This window comes from Asterias amurensis, chromosome 19 (assembly GCF_032118995.1).
Source record: "Asterias amurensis chromosome 19, ASM3211899v1".
Lineage (NCBI taxonomy): Eukaryota > Metazoa > Echinodermata > Asteroidea > Forcipulatida > Asteriidae > Asterias > Asterias amurensis.
In genome coordinates, this window is record NC_092666.1 from 7,523,658 (window position 1) to 7,537,443 (window position 13,786).

Genomic DNA, 13,786 nt, shown 5'->3' on the forward strand with positions numbered 1-13,786 from the left:
GTCGCAGTTGTAGTCGCAGTTGTAGTCGCAGTTGTAGTCGCAGTTGTAGTCGCAGTTGTAGTCGCAGTTGTAGTCGCAGTTGTAGTCGCAGTTGTAGTCGCAGTTGTAGTCGCAGTTGTAGTCGCAGTTGTAGTCGCAGTTGTAGTCGCAGTTGTAGTCGCAGTTGTAGTCGCAGTTGTAGTCGCAGTTGTAGTCGCAGTTGTAGTCGCAGTTGTAGTCGCAGTTGTAGTCTCAGTTGTAGTCGCAGTTGTAGTCGCAGTTGTAGTCGCAGTTGTAGTCTCAGTTGTAGTCTCAGTTGTAGTCTCAGTTGTAGTCTCAGTTGTAGTCGCAGTTGTAGTCGCAGTTGTAGTCGCAGTTGTAGTCGCAGTTGTAGTCGCAGTTGTAGTCGCAGTTGTAGTCGCAGTTGTAGTCGCAGTTGTAGTCGCAGTTGTAGTCGCAGTTGTAGTCGCAGTTGTAGTCGCAGTTGTAGTCGCAGTTGTAGTCGCAGTTGTAGTCGCAGTTGTAGTCGCAGTTGTAGTCGCAGTTGTAGTCGCAGTTGTAGTCGCAGTTGTAGTCGCAGTTGTAGTCGCAGTTGTAGTCGCAGTTGTAGTCGCAGTTGTAGTCGCAGTTGTAGTCGCAGTTGTAGTCGCAGTTGTAGTCGCAGTTGTAGTCGCAGTTGTAGTCGCAGTTGTAGTCGCAGTTGTAGTCGCAGTTGTAGTCGCAGTTGTAGTCGCAGTTGTAGTCGCAGTTGTAGTCGCAGTTGTAGTCGCAGTTTTAGTCGCAGTTGTAGTCGCAGTTTTAGTCGCAGTTGTAGTCGCAGTTGTAGTCGCAGTTGTAGTCGCAGTTGTAGTCGCAGTTGTAGTCGCAGTTGTAGTCGCAGTTGTAGTCGCAGTTGTAGTCGCAGTTGTAGTCGCAGTTGTAGTCGCAGTTGTAGTCGCAGTTGTAGTCGCAGTTGTAGTCGCAGTTGTAGTCGCAGTTGTAGTCGCAGTTGTAGTCGCAGTTGTAGTCGCAGTTGTAGTCGCAGTTGTAGTCGCAGTTGTAGTCGCAGTTGTAGTCGCAGTTGTAGTCGCAGTTGTAGTCGCAGTTGTAGCCACATCGCAGAGGGTGCCTGACTACGAGCCACATCGCAGAGGGTGCCTGACTACGAGCCACATCGCAGAGGGTGCCTGACTACGAGCCACATCGCAGAGGGTGCCTGACTACGAGCCACATCGCAGAGGGTGCCTGACTACGAGCCACATCGCAGAGGGTGCCTGACTACGAGCCACATCGCAGAGGGTGCCTGACTACGAGCCACATCCCAGAGGGTGCCTGACTACGAGCCACATCCCAGAGGGTGCCTGACTACAAGCCACATCCCAGAGGTCGCCTGCCTAAAGGACATCATCCCATGTGATTGAAGCACATCAAACATTGGTAGATGGCTAGAAAATGATCTTGTTAATTCATTGGGTCTCGGTTTAAAACTTGGTCCCTCTTACAAAGCATGGTGGTTTAGACCCCCAAATGGTGTTGGAAGTCCCATCCCCTACAAGGTTCCTTTCCTTCGATAAATGCCTTTAAAAGTGCTTGTCCTAGCCGAATTTTTTTTAAATCTTTTTAGTGCCTGACTACAAGCCACATCCCAGAGGGTGCCTGACTACAAGCCACATCCCAGAGGGTGCCTGACTACGAGCCACATCCCAGAGGGTGCCTGACTACAAGCCACATCCCAGAGGGTGCCTGACTACAAGCCACATCGCAGAGGGTGCCTAACTACGAGCCACATCGCAGAGGGTGCCTGACTACGAGCCACATCGCAGAGGGTGCCTGACTACGAGCCACATCGCAGAGGGTGCCTGACTACGAGCCACATCGCAGAGGGTGCCTGACTACGAGCCACATCGCAGAGGGTGCCTGACTACGAGCCACATCCCAGAGGGTGCCTGACTACGAGCCACATCCCAGAGGGTGCCTGACTACAAGCCACATCCCAGAGGTCGCCTGCCTAAAGGACATCATCCCATGTGATTGAAGCACATCAAACATTGGTAGATGGCTAGAAAATGATCTTGTTAATTCATTGGGTCTCGGTTTAAAACTTGGTCCCTCTTACAAAGCATGGTGGTTTAGACCCCCAAATGGTGTTGGAAGTCCCATCCCCTACAAGGTTCCTTTCCTTCGATAAATGCCTTTAAAAGTGCTTGTCCTAGCCGAATTTTTTTTAAATCTTTTTAGTGCCTGACTACAAGCCACATCCCAGAGGGTGCCTGACTACAAGCCACATCCCAGAGGGTGCCTGACTACGAGCCACATCCCAGAGGGTGCCTGACTACAAGCCACATCCCAGAGGGTGCCTGACTACAAGCCACATCGCAGAGGGTGCCTAACTACGAGCCACATCCCAGAGGGTGCCTGACTACGAGCCACATCCCAGAGGGTGCTGACTACAAGCCACATCCCAGAGGGTGCCTGCCTAAAGGACATCATCCCATGTGATTGAAGCACATCAAACATTGGTAGATGGCTAGAAAATGATCTTGTTAATTCATTGGGTCTCGGTTTAAAACTTGGTCCCTCTTACAAAGCATGGTGGTTTAGACCCTAAATGGTGTTGGAAGTCCCATCCCCTACAAGGTTCCTTTCCTTCGATAAATGCCTTTAAAAGTGCTTGCCCTAGCCAAGTTTTTTTGTGTGAATCTTTTTAGTGCCTGACTACAAGCCACATCCCAGAGGGTGCCTGACTACGAGCCACATCCCAGAGGGTGCCTGACTACAAGCCACATCCCAGAGGGTGCCTGACTACAAGCCACATCCCAGAGGGTGCCTGACTACGAGCCACATCCCAGAGGGTGCCTGACTACGAGCCACATCCCAGAGGGTGCCTGACTACGAGCCACATCCCAGAGGGTGCCTGACTACGAGCCATCATCCCATGTGATTGAAGCACATCAAACATTGGTAGATGGCTAGAAAATTATCTTGTTAATTAAAGGGCTCTCGGTTTAACACTTGGTCCCTCGTAGAAAACATGTTGGTTTAGACCCCCAAATGGTGTTGGAAGTTCCATCCCCTACAAGGTTCCTTTTCTTCGATAAATGCCTTTAAAAGTGCTTGCCCTAGCCAAGTTTTTTTGTGTGAATCTTTTTAGTGCCTGACTACAAGCCACATCCCAGAGGGTGCCTGACTACGAGCCACATCCCAGAGGGTGCCTGACTACAAGCCACATCCCAGAGGGTGCCTGACTACAAGCCACATCCTAGAGGGTGCCTGACTACGAGCCACATCCCAGAGGGTGCCTGACTACGAGCCACATCCCAGAGGGTGCCTGACTACGAGCCACATCCCAGAGGGTGCCTGACTACGAGCCATCATCCCATGTGATTGAAGCACATCAAACATTGGTAGATGGCTAGAAAATTATCTTGTTAATTAAAGGGCTCTCGGTTTAACACTTGGTCCCTCGTAGAAAACATGTTGGTTTAGACCCCCAAATGGTGTTGGAAGTTCCATCCCCTACAAGGTTCCTTTTCTTCGATAAATGCCTTTAAAAGTGCTTTAAAAGTCAGTTTAAGCATTTTTTTAAGCAGTAGTCCTGTGATGATCATCTGGGACCAATTTTATAGAGCTGTTTAGGCAGAAATATTGCTAAAACAGTTCTCTATTATTTTATGCTTGGATCCTTTTTGTGCCTATAAGCATCTCTATGAAATTTGCCCCTGATGATCTATGTCTTTATATGGTTTGTACTTATGTAGTACATTGTAATTTTCTTTCAGATGATTGTGACGACTGCTTTCCAGCCATCCCGTCAACCTGGACCATGAAGATGTGACAGCACAGTACAGAGAGAGAGAGATACATCATGGCTTGAGGCAGCTACATACCAGGGTCCCAAATGGAATATGAAGGTAAGATGTCTTTTAAGTTAAGCTTGACTTTCAAGTTTAGAAGTCAATTAAAGTGCATAAAATTGACATTTCTTGGGTCTCATAATTAAAGTTAGTCCCATTTACCTTGCACGAATACTGTTAAAGGGCCAGGAGCGTCACTGAGTGAGGGATATGCATGCTTTATAAAAAGCCATTATTGTTACTATTATGCACAAATCTTCGATCTTTAAATCCAAGTCGCAATCTAACTGGTTTATTTTTCGGTTTTTGATCATATTACAGGACTAACGCAGTCGAACAACTTTGAGTTGGACACATCAAGATGCTGAGCCACCTTATGCCGTACCATTTAAAGTCAGCATAGCATACAACATCATCATCACCACCTCATCTAAGGCGTCATGACAACAGATGAACACATTGTCAACAGAATGGAACCCAAGTACACGAATGAGACGAAGAGACAGACCAAGTTGGCGTTAGATGGATGACATCAAGCAATAAGCACAAGAAAGATCAAGGTGGAATGGTGATGAAGAAGCCTTCCTTCTGCAGTATGGAGCCACATAGGCTAGATATTATGTCACTTACAAAAAAAAAAAAAGATTTGTGAAGATTTCACATTTCGTTGGCCTGTTTAATTCATTCTTGGAAGTATATGTGCTTTTAGAAATATTGTCAACATACATGAAATGAGGTACTTCATTACAAGTATGTAGACAGAATACATAATAAACTTGTATCGAGGTACTATACAAGTTCATGTATTCACATACAAAAATTGCATGTTTGTAATGAGGTACTTCATTACAATCATGTAATTATAACATGCTTGCAATAAAGTACCTTATTGCAAGTATGTAAAAGCTTCATGTGCGTAATGAAGTACCGCATTACAACCATGAAACAAGTTAAGTTAATTTGTAATGCAGTTTGCTAATTACAAAATACGAAACAACATAATTTTATTTGTAGTAAATTCATAACAAATAAAAAGAGAATTTGTTTTAATGAGTTTGTTTAAGTGTTTATTAGACATTAAGTTTTGTATTGTTACTACTTAATTTGAATAATGAATCAAATATAAAATGTAACTTTTGTAATGTGTCATTCTGTCTATCAATTATTTATTAGTCTAATTGTTTACATGGTATTTGTTCTGGGGTAGCTTACATGGTGGCCACCATACTTTGTTGTTGGTAACTCTGAATAAAGCTTTTAATGTGAAAGGTCATGCCATTGTGTCGTGTGAAAATGGAGGTTGGTTAAGAGTACTCATTAAACGAGTTTATTTAAGTACAAGGGTCATGACAATGTCATAGGGTACTCATTAACAAGGTTATTTAATTACAAAGGGAATGACAATGTCATAGAGTACTCATTAACGAGGTTAATTAATTACAAAGGGAATGACAATGTCACAGAGTACTCATTAACGAGGTTATTTAGTTACAAAGGTCATGACAATGTCATATAGTACTCATTAAAGAGGTGATTTAATTACAAAGGTATTGACAATGTCATAGGGTACTCATTAACGAGGTAAATTAATAACAAAGGTGATGACAATGTCATAGAATACTCATTAACAAGGTTAATTAATTACAAAGGGAATGACAATGTCATAGAGTACTCATTAACGAGGTTATATAATTACAAAGGTGATGACAATGTCATAGAGAACTCATTAACGAGGTTAAATAATTACAAAGGGAACGGCAATGTCATAGAGTACTCACCAATGAGATGATTTAATTACAAAGGTATTGACAATGTCATAGAGTACTCATTAACGAGGTTATATTAATTACAAAGGTGATGACAATGTCATAGAGTACTCATTAAAGAGGTTATATTAATTACAAAGGTGATGACAATGTCATAGAGAACTCATTAACGAGGTTAATTAATTACAAAGGGAATGGCAATGTCATAGAGTACTCACCAAAGAGATGATTTAATTACAAAGGTATTGACAATGTCATTGAGTACTCATTAACGAGGTTATATTAATTACAAAGGTGATGACAATGTCATAGAGAACTCATTAACGAGGTTAATTAATTACAAAGGGAATGGCAATGTCATAGAGTACTCACCAATGAGATGATTTAATTACAAAGGTATTGACAATGTCATAGGGTACTCATTAACGAGGTTATTTAATTACAAAGGGAATGACAATGTCATAGAGTACTCATTAACGAGGTTAATTAATTACAAAGGGAATGACAATGTCATAGAGTACTCATTAACGAGGTTATTTAATTACAAAGGGAATGACAATGTCATAGAGTACTCATTAACGAGGTTAATTAATTACAAAGGGAATGACATTGTCATAGAGTACTCATTAACGAGGTGATTAAACTACAAAGGTGTTGACAATGTCATAGGGTACTCATTAACGAGGTTATTTAGTTACACAGCTAATGACATTGTTTAGCTGTATAGAGTACTCATTAACAAGGTTGAATAATTTCAAAGGTCATGACATTATCTGTATAGAGTACTCATTAACAAGGTTTTATAATTACAAAGGTCATGACATTGTCTTAGCTGTATAGAGTACTCATTGACAAGGTTTTATAATTACAAAGGTCATGACATTGTCTTAGCTGTATAGAGTACTCATTAACAAGAATTAATAATTACAAAGGTCATGGCATTGTCTTAGCTGAATAGAGTACTCATTAACAAGATTTTATACTATAATAATAATATAAAATAATAGTGATAAATAATTTTCAGAGAGGGGTAACATTACAAATAAGCAATTGTTGTAGTGGTTACACACTCAAATTTATTACGATCCCTTTTGTGGGGTGGGAGATGACAACCTTCACGTGGTCCACCCTGTTGTTAACTAATTGTCATCAAACAATACAGCTGTATATACGTATGTATATATAGCTCTATGCATTTAACCAGTAACCCCATCAGGCTCGATGAACTTTCAAGAATGTTCATGATCAGTCAATGACCATGCCTAAAACAGTTCATAACATGTTCATTAGAGCAGATCATGAACCAAGTTCAAGAACTGTTTATCTGTTCAATTGATGGACGTTTGATAGGGGAACAAAAGGGAAGCGACGAGTTCTTTATTGGCCTTTTAAAACCAGCAGGGTCATTGCCAGGTGATAAAGGCCCGAGCAGATGGCGAGGGCCTTTATTGCACGGCAACATACGTTTAAGAACAAGTCACTACTCTTTTATTCCCATTAATAGTAATGCCCTTTTGTTAAAAAGCGCGCTTAGAAATAGATATGTGTGCGCACTTACATTACGCCCTGTTACTAAAAGCTATGAATTGCGTGTTTGGCATGAGTATATTGGCGTACGTGCAAGCCTGACACGCGGAAGCCAGCCGGTTATAAACAGCTCCAGCTGGGCCCAATTTCATGGCTCTGCTTACAGTAAGCAGAGAATCAGTGCTTACCGAAGCAGGGAATTCTGTGTATACGGCAAGCGTACTTCACAGGTTAGCGGAAAATTTTGGCTTTTGCGCGTGCCTACTCCACATTTCTAGGCATTCTGCGCTTAAAAGGCTAGCAATGAAATCCGGTTATAAACGGCTCCAGCTGGGCCCAATTTCATGGCACTGCTTACGGTAGGCAGAGAATCAGCGCTTACGGTAGCAGGGAATTCTGTGTATACGGCAAGCGTATTTCACTGGTTAGCGGCGAATTTTGGCTTTTGCGCATGACGTTTCTAGGCATTCTACGCTTGAAAGGCTAGCACATAAAACCGGTTATAAACAGCTCCAGCTGGGCCCAATTTCATGGCACTGCTTACAGTAAGCAGAGAATCAGCGCTCTCCGAAGCAGGGAATTCTGTGTATACAGCAAGCATATTTCACGGGTTAGCGGCAAATTTTGGCTTTTGTGCGTGCCTACTCCATGTTTCTAGGCATTCTACGCTTTAAAGGCTAGCACATAAAGCCGGTTATAAACAGCTCCAGCTGGGCCCAATTTCATGGCACTGCTTACGATAAGCAGAGAATCAGCGCTTACGGAAGCAGGGAATTCTGTGTATACAGCAAGCATATTTCACGGGTTAGCGGCAAATTTTGGCTTTTGTGCGTGCCTACTCCATGTTTCTAGGCATTCTACGCTTTAAAGGCTAGCACAGAAAGCTGGTTATAAACAGCTCCAGCTGGGCCCAATTTCATGGCACTGCTTACGATAAGCAGAGAATCAGCGCTTACGGAAGCAGGGAATTCTGTGTATACGGCAAGCGTATTTCACAAGTTAGCGGCGTATTTTGGCTTTTGCGCATGCCTACTCCACGTTTCTAAACATTCTACGCTTAAAAGCCTACCTCAGAAATTTGGCGCTTGCACGTAAGCGGGGAATCGTGATGGTAACTCCACGTTTCTATGCATTCTCTGCTTAAAAGGCTTGCACAGAAAGCTGGTCATAAACAGCTCCAGCTGGGCCCAATATCATGGCTCTGCTTGCCGTAAGCAAAGAATCAGCGCTTACGGAAGCAGTGAATTCTGTGTATATGGCAAGTGTATTCACGGGCTTGCGACGAATTTTGGCTTTTGCGCAAACCTACTCCACGCTTCTAGGCATTCTACGCTTAAAAGCCTACCTCAGAAATTTGGCGCTTGCACGTAAGCGGGGAATCGTGATGGTAAGCGCGGAATTCGGCGGTAAGCAGAGCCATAAAATTGGGCCCTGGTCATTCTCAACCATTTAAACACCTCAGGTGTAGCGCTCTCAACCAATAGGAGTAGCGAAACAGTCTTGGGTATTTATGAATGGATTTTTATAAATTTCATGAATTTTCAGTAAAACTTCCGTCTAAGCTTTCTTAGTTTGCAGTTTATTAACTTTAATGCATTATCATAACTCGACTGTGTATCAGCTCCCTGGCATTATGTTATTTTTAGTATCCGTTTGTCATTGCTGGTAATGCTCATTAACATAATTATCAATCACTTTACTTTGAAGTGTTTTCTTTTGCCATTAGGTCTAAGCTATAGTAAGTTTTAAAATGTTCAATTTGTGTTGCCAGGTTTTTATTCATTCAAACTTACATTTATCTTCATGAAATCAAGTACAAACAATTGGTTTTGTAAAGGATAACCAATAAACAAAGCTGTTTATTGAGGCAGAGAAAAATAGAGCTTAACATTCAGTGTACAAGTATGGCTTTTGAGTAAAATAAATGCATTGGTCATGTGAAACAGGAAACAACTGTGTGATGTAGACTGATCATTGTAAAAAATAGTAGAAATACCCCTGCCCTGTAAAACAACCGTGCATTGTTTTGTCAAAATGTCAAAGGAAAAGGGGCCTGTGTGAATTATGATTTGTTAACCTATAAAAAATCCGGAAAAACCTTAAGTTATTTGGTTTGTATCCCACTCCAGTGAATTTGTCTTTGTTCACCCCAAAATCATTTACAATTTGCCCAGTCAGTAATTTCCTTTGATATGATTTGAAACTTTGCACGGTGGAAGTTTTATTAAAGAGATAGTACACAGTAAAACATCTGTTTTGAGAAGTGTTTGTTTTAAAGACCGTTGGTTAACGATTCTTTATGCCAGAACTTCAAACATAGAACTAATCTGCAACAAAACATTTCAAAAAGTGATTGCGTTTTTAAAAACCTGTGTAATTTGTGTCAACATGGAAAGAATTTTCCCTTTATATAGGAATACAAGCTGGAAAGCATTACCGCTGTAACGATTCTTATGTTCAATTTGTGAGAGGGGTTCAAAATTGTTACACCTTTTTCATCCCCATAATGTACAAAAAAGATGAAATGTTTCTCAAAATGCGATTATCTAAAGCTGTTTACTAAGCTTCACCGCAGTTATAAGTTTTTACTGACCCATTATTTGAAAGTTGAATATTATCTATAGGAATACAATCTGGGAGGCAATAAAGGCACTGTACACGTTTGGTAATTGTCAAAGACCAGTATTCTCACTTGGTGTATCCCATCATAAGCATAAAATAACAAGCCTGTCATAATTTGGGCTCAATTGGCCATCGAAGTTGCGAGAAAACATTTGGTGTGCTTGCAGCTAGGAATAAAATACTTCTAGCTAGAAGTCTTTTAATATTTTAGTTAGAAATAACCCCTTTCTCAAAAATTACGTTACTTCGGAGGGAGTCGTTTCCCAGAATGTTTTATACCATGAACAACCGCTCTCCAATGCTCGTTACCAAGTCAGTTTTTAAGTTAATTGTTTTGAGTAATTACCAAACGTGTACCTTCCCTTTACACTTCTCATTTTAATTATTTGGGAGAATAAAAATAGGAAGGATAATCCCAATAGGAATATAATCTGAGAAGCATTACCGCGGTAATGCGTGTTATGATCGGGGAGGGGGGGTCAAGCGTTTGTAACAGGAAGCGAAATATAATTTTTTTATCTAAAACTTGCACTGTAGGGCCTACTATCCAACTGCTATAGGCCCTACTCCTCACCGCATGTATAAAGTTTTATGGCATTCCAGAGTTCAATATGGTCCAACTGGAAAGAATTTAGTCAAATTAGGATACAATAGGGATACAATCCGAGAAGCGTTACTGCGGTAATGCTTTTATATTCAATTTGGGGGGGGGGGGGGGGAGGGGAGGGAATAAAAAGTGGTACCCCGTTTTCCATACCCGGACGTAAATGTACTTCTTAAACGATGCATTGTACTATCCAAAGCTGTCGTACTTCTTACCACTTAGATTTTTTTCCACTGGTTTTTCAGAGTTTCATTGTCATAATGGGAAGAATAGTTCATATAGAAACACAATCTGAGAAGCATTACCGCAGTGACGCTTCTTACATTAAATTTTGGGGTCGCCAGAAGCCATTGGACACTATTGGTAATTGTCAAAGACCAGTCTTCCCACTTGCTGTATCTCAACATAATATGCATATAATAACAAACCTGTGAAAATTTGGGCTCGATTGGTCGTCGGAGTTGCGAGATAACTATGAAAGAAAAAAACACCCTTGTCACGCAAAATTGTGTGCTTTCAGATGCTCGATTTCGGGACCTCAAATTCTAAACTTGAGGTCTCGAAATCAAATTCGTGGAAAATTACTTCTTTCTCGAAAACTACCCACTTCAGAGGGAGCCGTTTCTCACAATCTTTTATACTACGAACCTCTCCCCATTACTCATTACCAAGTAAGGTTTTATGCTAATAATTATTTTGAGTAATTACCAATAGTGTCCACTGCCTTTAAGCTATTTTCTGTGCTTAGCAAGTGTTTGTGCTTCCAGGCATAATGAAATTAGGCCTACGTTCCAGTCTATTTCCTGGCAGGCAATACATTCCACTGCTCATATTATGAAAAATGCTGTATGATAACGACCAAATAAATAGAAGGCTGGATTTCTGCACAAAAATATTGGAAAAAGTCATACAAATTGAACTTTGATAGCGCCCTCTATTGACAGGCTAATTTCATTATGATTCAAATTATATCGCCAATTGTTCTTCACCAATGTTCTCCAATAATTTCACGAAATCGCCTTAAAAATTACAGATTATTCTTCATCCATCAACCAGTTAATTCTCGCCCGTGCGTGCAGTATAGAAATGAGTAGGACTTTTCTTCTTTTGTTATCTCTAAAGATGGGATATTGGTATTTTTTAAGTATGGGGCTCGTGATCAGTGTGATGATCAATCATTGATGGTTTGCTGCGTGCATGGGAAAGTTTGTTATTTACCAGTTACGATATGGTAGTGTTTTACCGTAGTTACAGAAGTTCCGGAGTACCCAATCATCAAGTGGTTGATTATTAAGGTTACTAGTACTGTGTTTCTTCTCTTTGGGCCTAATAATAATCCAGTTGATCTCATTGTTTTGTGTACATGCTGTATTACCTATAAAAAAATTTTTAATAATAATTGACACTAGGCCTAGGCCTGTTTCGTTGTCTACGGATATGTGATGTGTGCTTTGTTTACCCACGCCTGCTTCTTCTATTCTGTGGAAGAGGTAAAGACATCACCAATCAGTGGTAAAGCTCGTTCATTTCAACAATGGATGAAGGTAAGTGAAGATTGAACAACTTCTTTCCAATTTTCTCATTTGCTTTCACCTTTTTTGTTTACAGTACAGTACTCTTGATGTTGGAACTGTAATACTTACCTTCATTGGTGATGATCAGTGTTGTAGCCATGGTGGGCGACGGTGGGCGGGCCTGCCCAGTACTGACATGTTCCGCCTGGCACTTCAGCTGAAAAACAGACTGCCAATACCACAACTAGTTCCAATGGTAGGTCTTGTATTGCATAATGGTCATCAGCCAGTGAGGCAGTTGAACATCTTCTGTGATTAATTTGTGGGCAGAAGTTTTATTGGGCTCTTAAAGTCACCTGGAAGTGGTATTTTTTAAAAATAAAGCTTTTGTCACTAATGTGTTTTGATGAGTGGAATGTGAATCAGTTAACTAAGGTTTTAAAAAATCAGTTCTTATGTTATTTACAAATTTAACAGTAGACCCCGACCCGAGAAGGCGCTGTTCGTGACGTCAATCGAGGCAGACTTTGCCTGTAATGCGTAGAGTAAACACAATTGCAAAATGTACGGACCAAGTCGTGAGTTTGTACTTTTAAAAACAAACAAAAATGTTTTTTTCCGGCAATGCCGACCAGGTGTATTGCTGCTGAATGCAGAAAAACACTTTTTGAAATGTACCAACTCACGACTTGGACGTACATGTACTTTGCACGTGTGTTTATTATACGCATTGCAGGCAAAGTCTGCCTCGAATGGTGTCACAAAAGGGGTAGGCGGAGTCAGCCCCCCAAACAACTTTATATATTTTTTTAACATATATATCGTGACAAACAATTACTAAAAAAATTATATACTCTAATGTTTGAAAGAAAAAAATTGTACTTCCAGGTGACTTTAAGTTTGTACAATGATGCTTTAAGGCAAAATGAGTTGTCTTTCGACCCTTGTCATTTTTTATTTAATTTTTGGAAATCTGAAAAGAGCAAAAGCTATACTCTGCTACTTTGAAAACTCTAGGTTTATACAACCTTTTGTTCAAAATTTATGAAAGGAGATAACACCATGAGATCTGAGCAACTGAAAAAGGTTGAAAGCCCTTTCTGGTTTAAAACCCTTTACATCCACATGTATGAACTGCTAGACAAACCGCTTAGGCCTGCAGACATCCCGCTCCTCCGCCCCTTTGACATAATATCGGAGGAACCACCTGCAACCGAGTGGAAATGACCAAAAACACTTTTCCAAAAACAAAGTGTCACCCGCCAGACAAATGTTTTGCTGCATTTGGCCTGGCAGACGCTCTGCTCCCCCCCCCCCCCAACTTTGTATAGGGAATGGTGTTATTGGTCATTTCAACTTGGTTTATGTGGCTCCTCCGATGTTTAACCTGGGGGTTGGGAGAGGAGGAGTCTGGCGGGCCCAATGCAGCAAAAACCTTGTCTGGCGGCTGATACTGGTTTGGGGAATAGTGTCATTGGTCATTTCAACTTTGTTTGAGGTGGTTCCTCTGATGTTTACTTAAGTAGGGGGGGGGTGTCGGGCGGGCCCAATGCAGCAAAACTTCTGTCAGGCAGCTGAATACTGGTATTAAGAATAGTGTTAATAATCGTCCTAATTCTCTATGGTCATTTCAACTGCGGGGGGGTGTCTGGCGGGCCCCTGGATGGCGGGCCCCTAATTCGCGGGTCGCCTGGAAAATTACCACGTCGTGTAAGGGAAACCTTCCAGTACCACAAAACGGACCTTGTTCATTTCCAGACTTTGCTAGCTGCAGTTCCTTGGGGAGTGATTGACTACAACGACATTAACGATGCTTGGGATACGTTCAGTGATTTCTTCCTCAATTGCGTCAAAGAGTGTGTTCCTGTCCGAAAAGGTAGCAAGAGAGCTAAGCCCTGGATCACCGAGGAACTTCATCGGCTCATCCTTGAGAAGCAAAGG

The 13,786-nt window shown here is 41.4% G+C and overlaps 1 long non-coding RNA gene across 1 annotated transcript; it reads left to right on the top strand.

Moving 5' to 3' along the window:
• Positions 1–3,238: 3,238 nt before the first annotated feature.
• On the top strand, positions 3,239–4,485 carry LOC139951704 (uncharacterized). The gene is made up of 3 exons (XR_011787825.1): positions 3,239–3,362; positions 3,738–3,869; positions 4,134–4,485. It is a non-coding gene; the product is annotated as an uncharacterized lncRNA (long non-coding RNA).
• Positions 4,486–13,786: the final 9,301 nt, after the last annotated feature.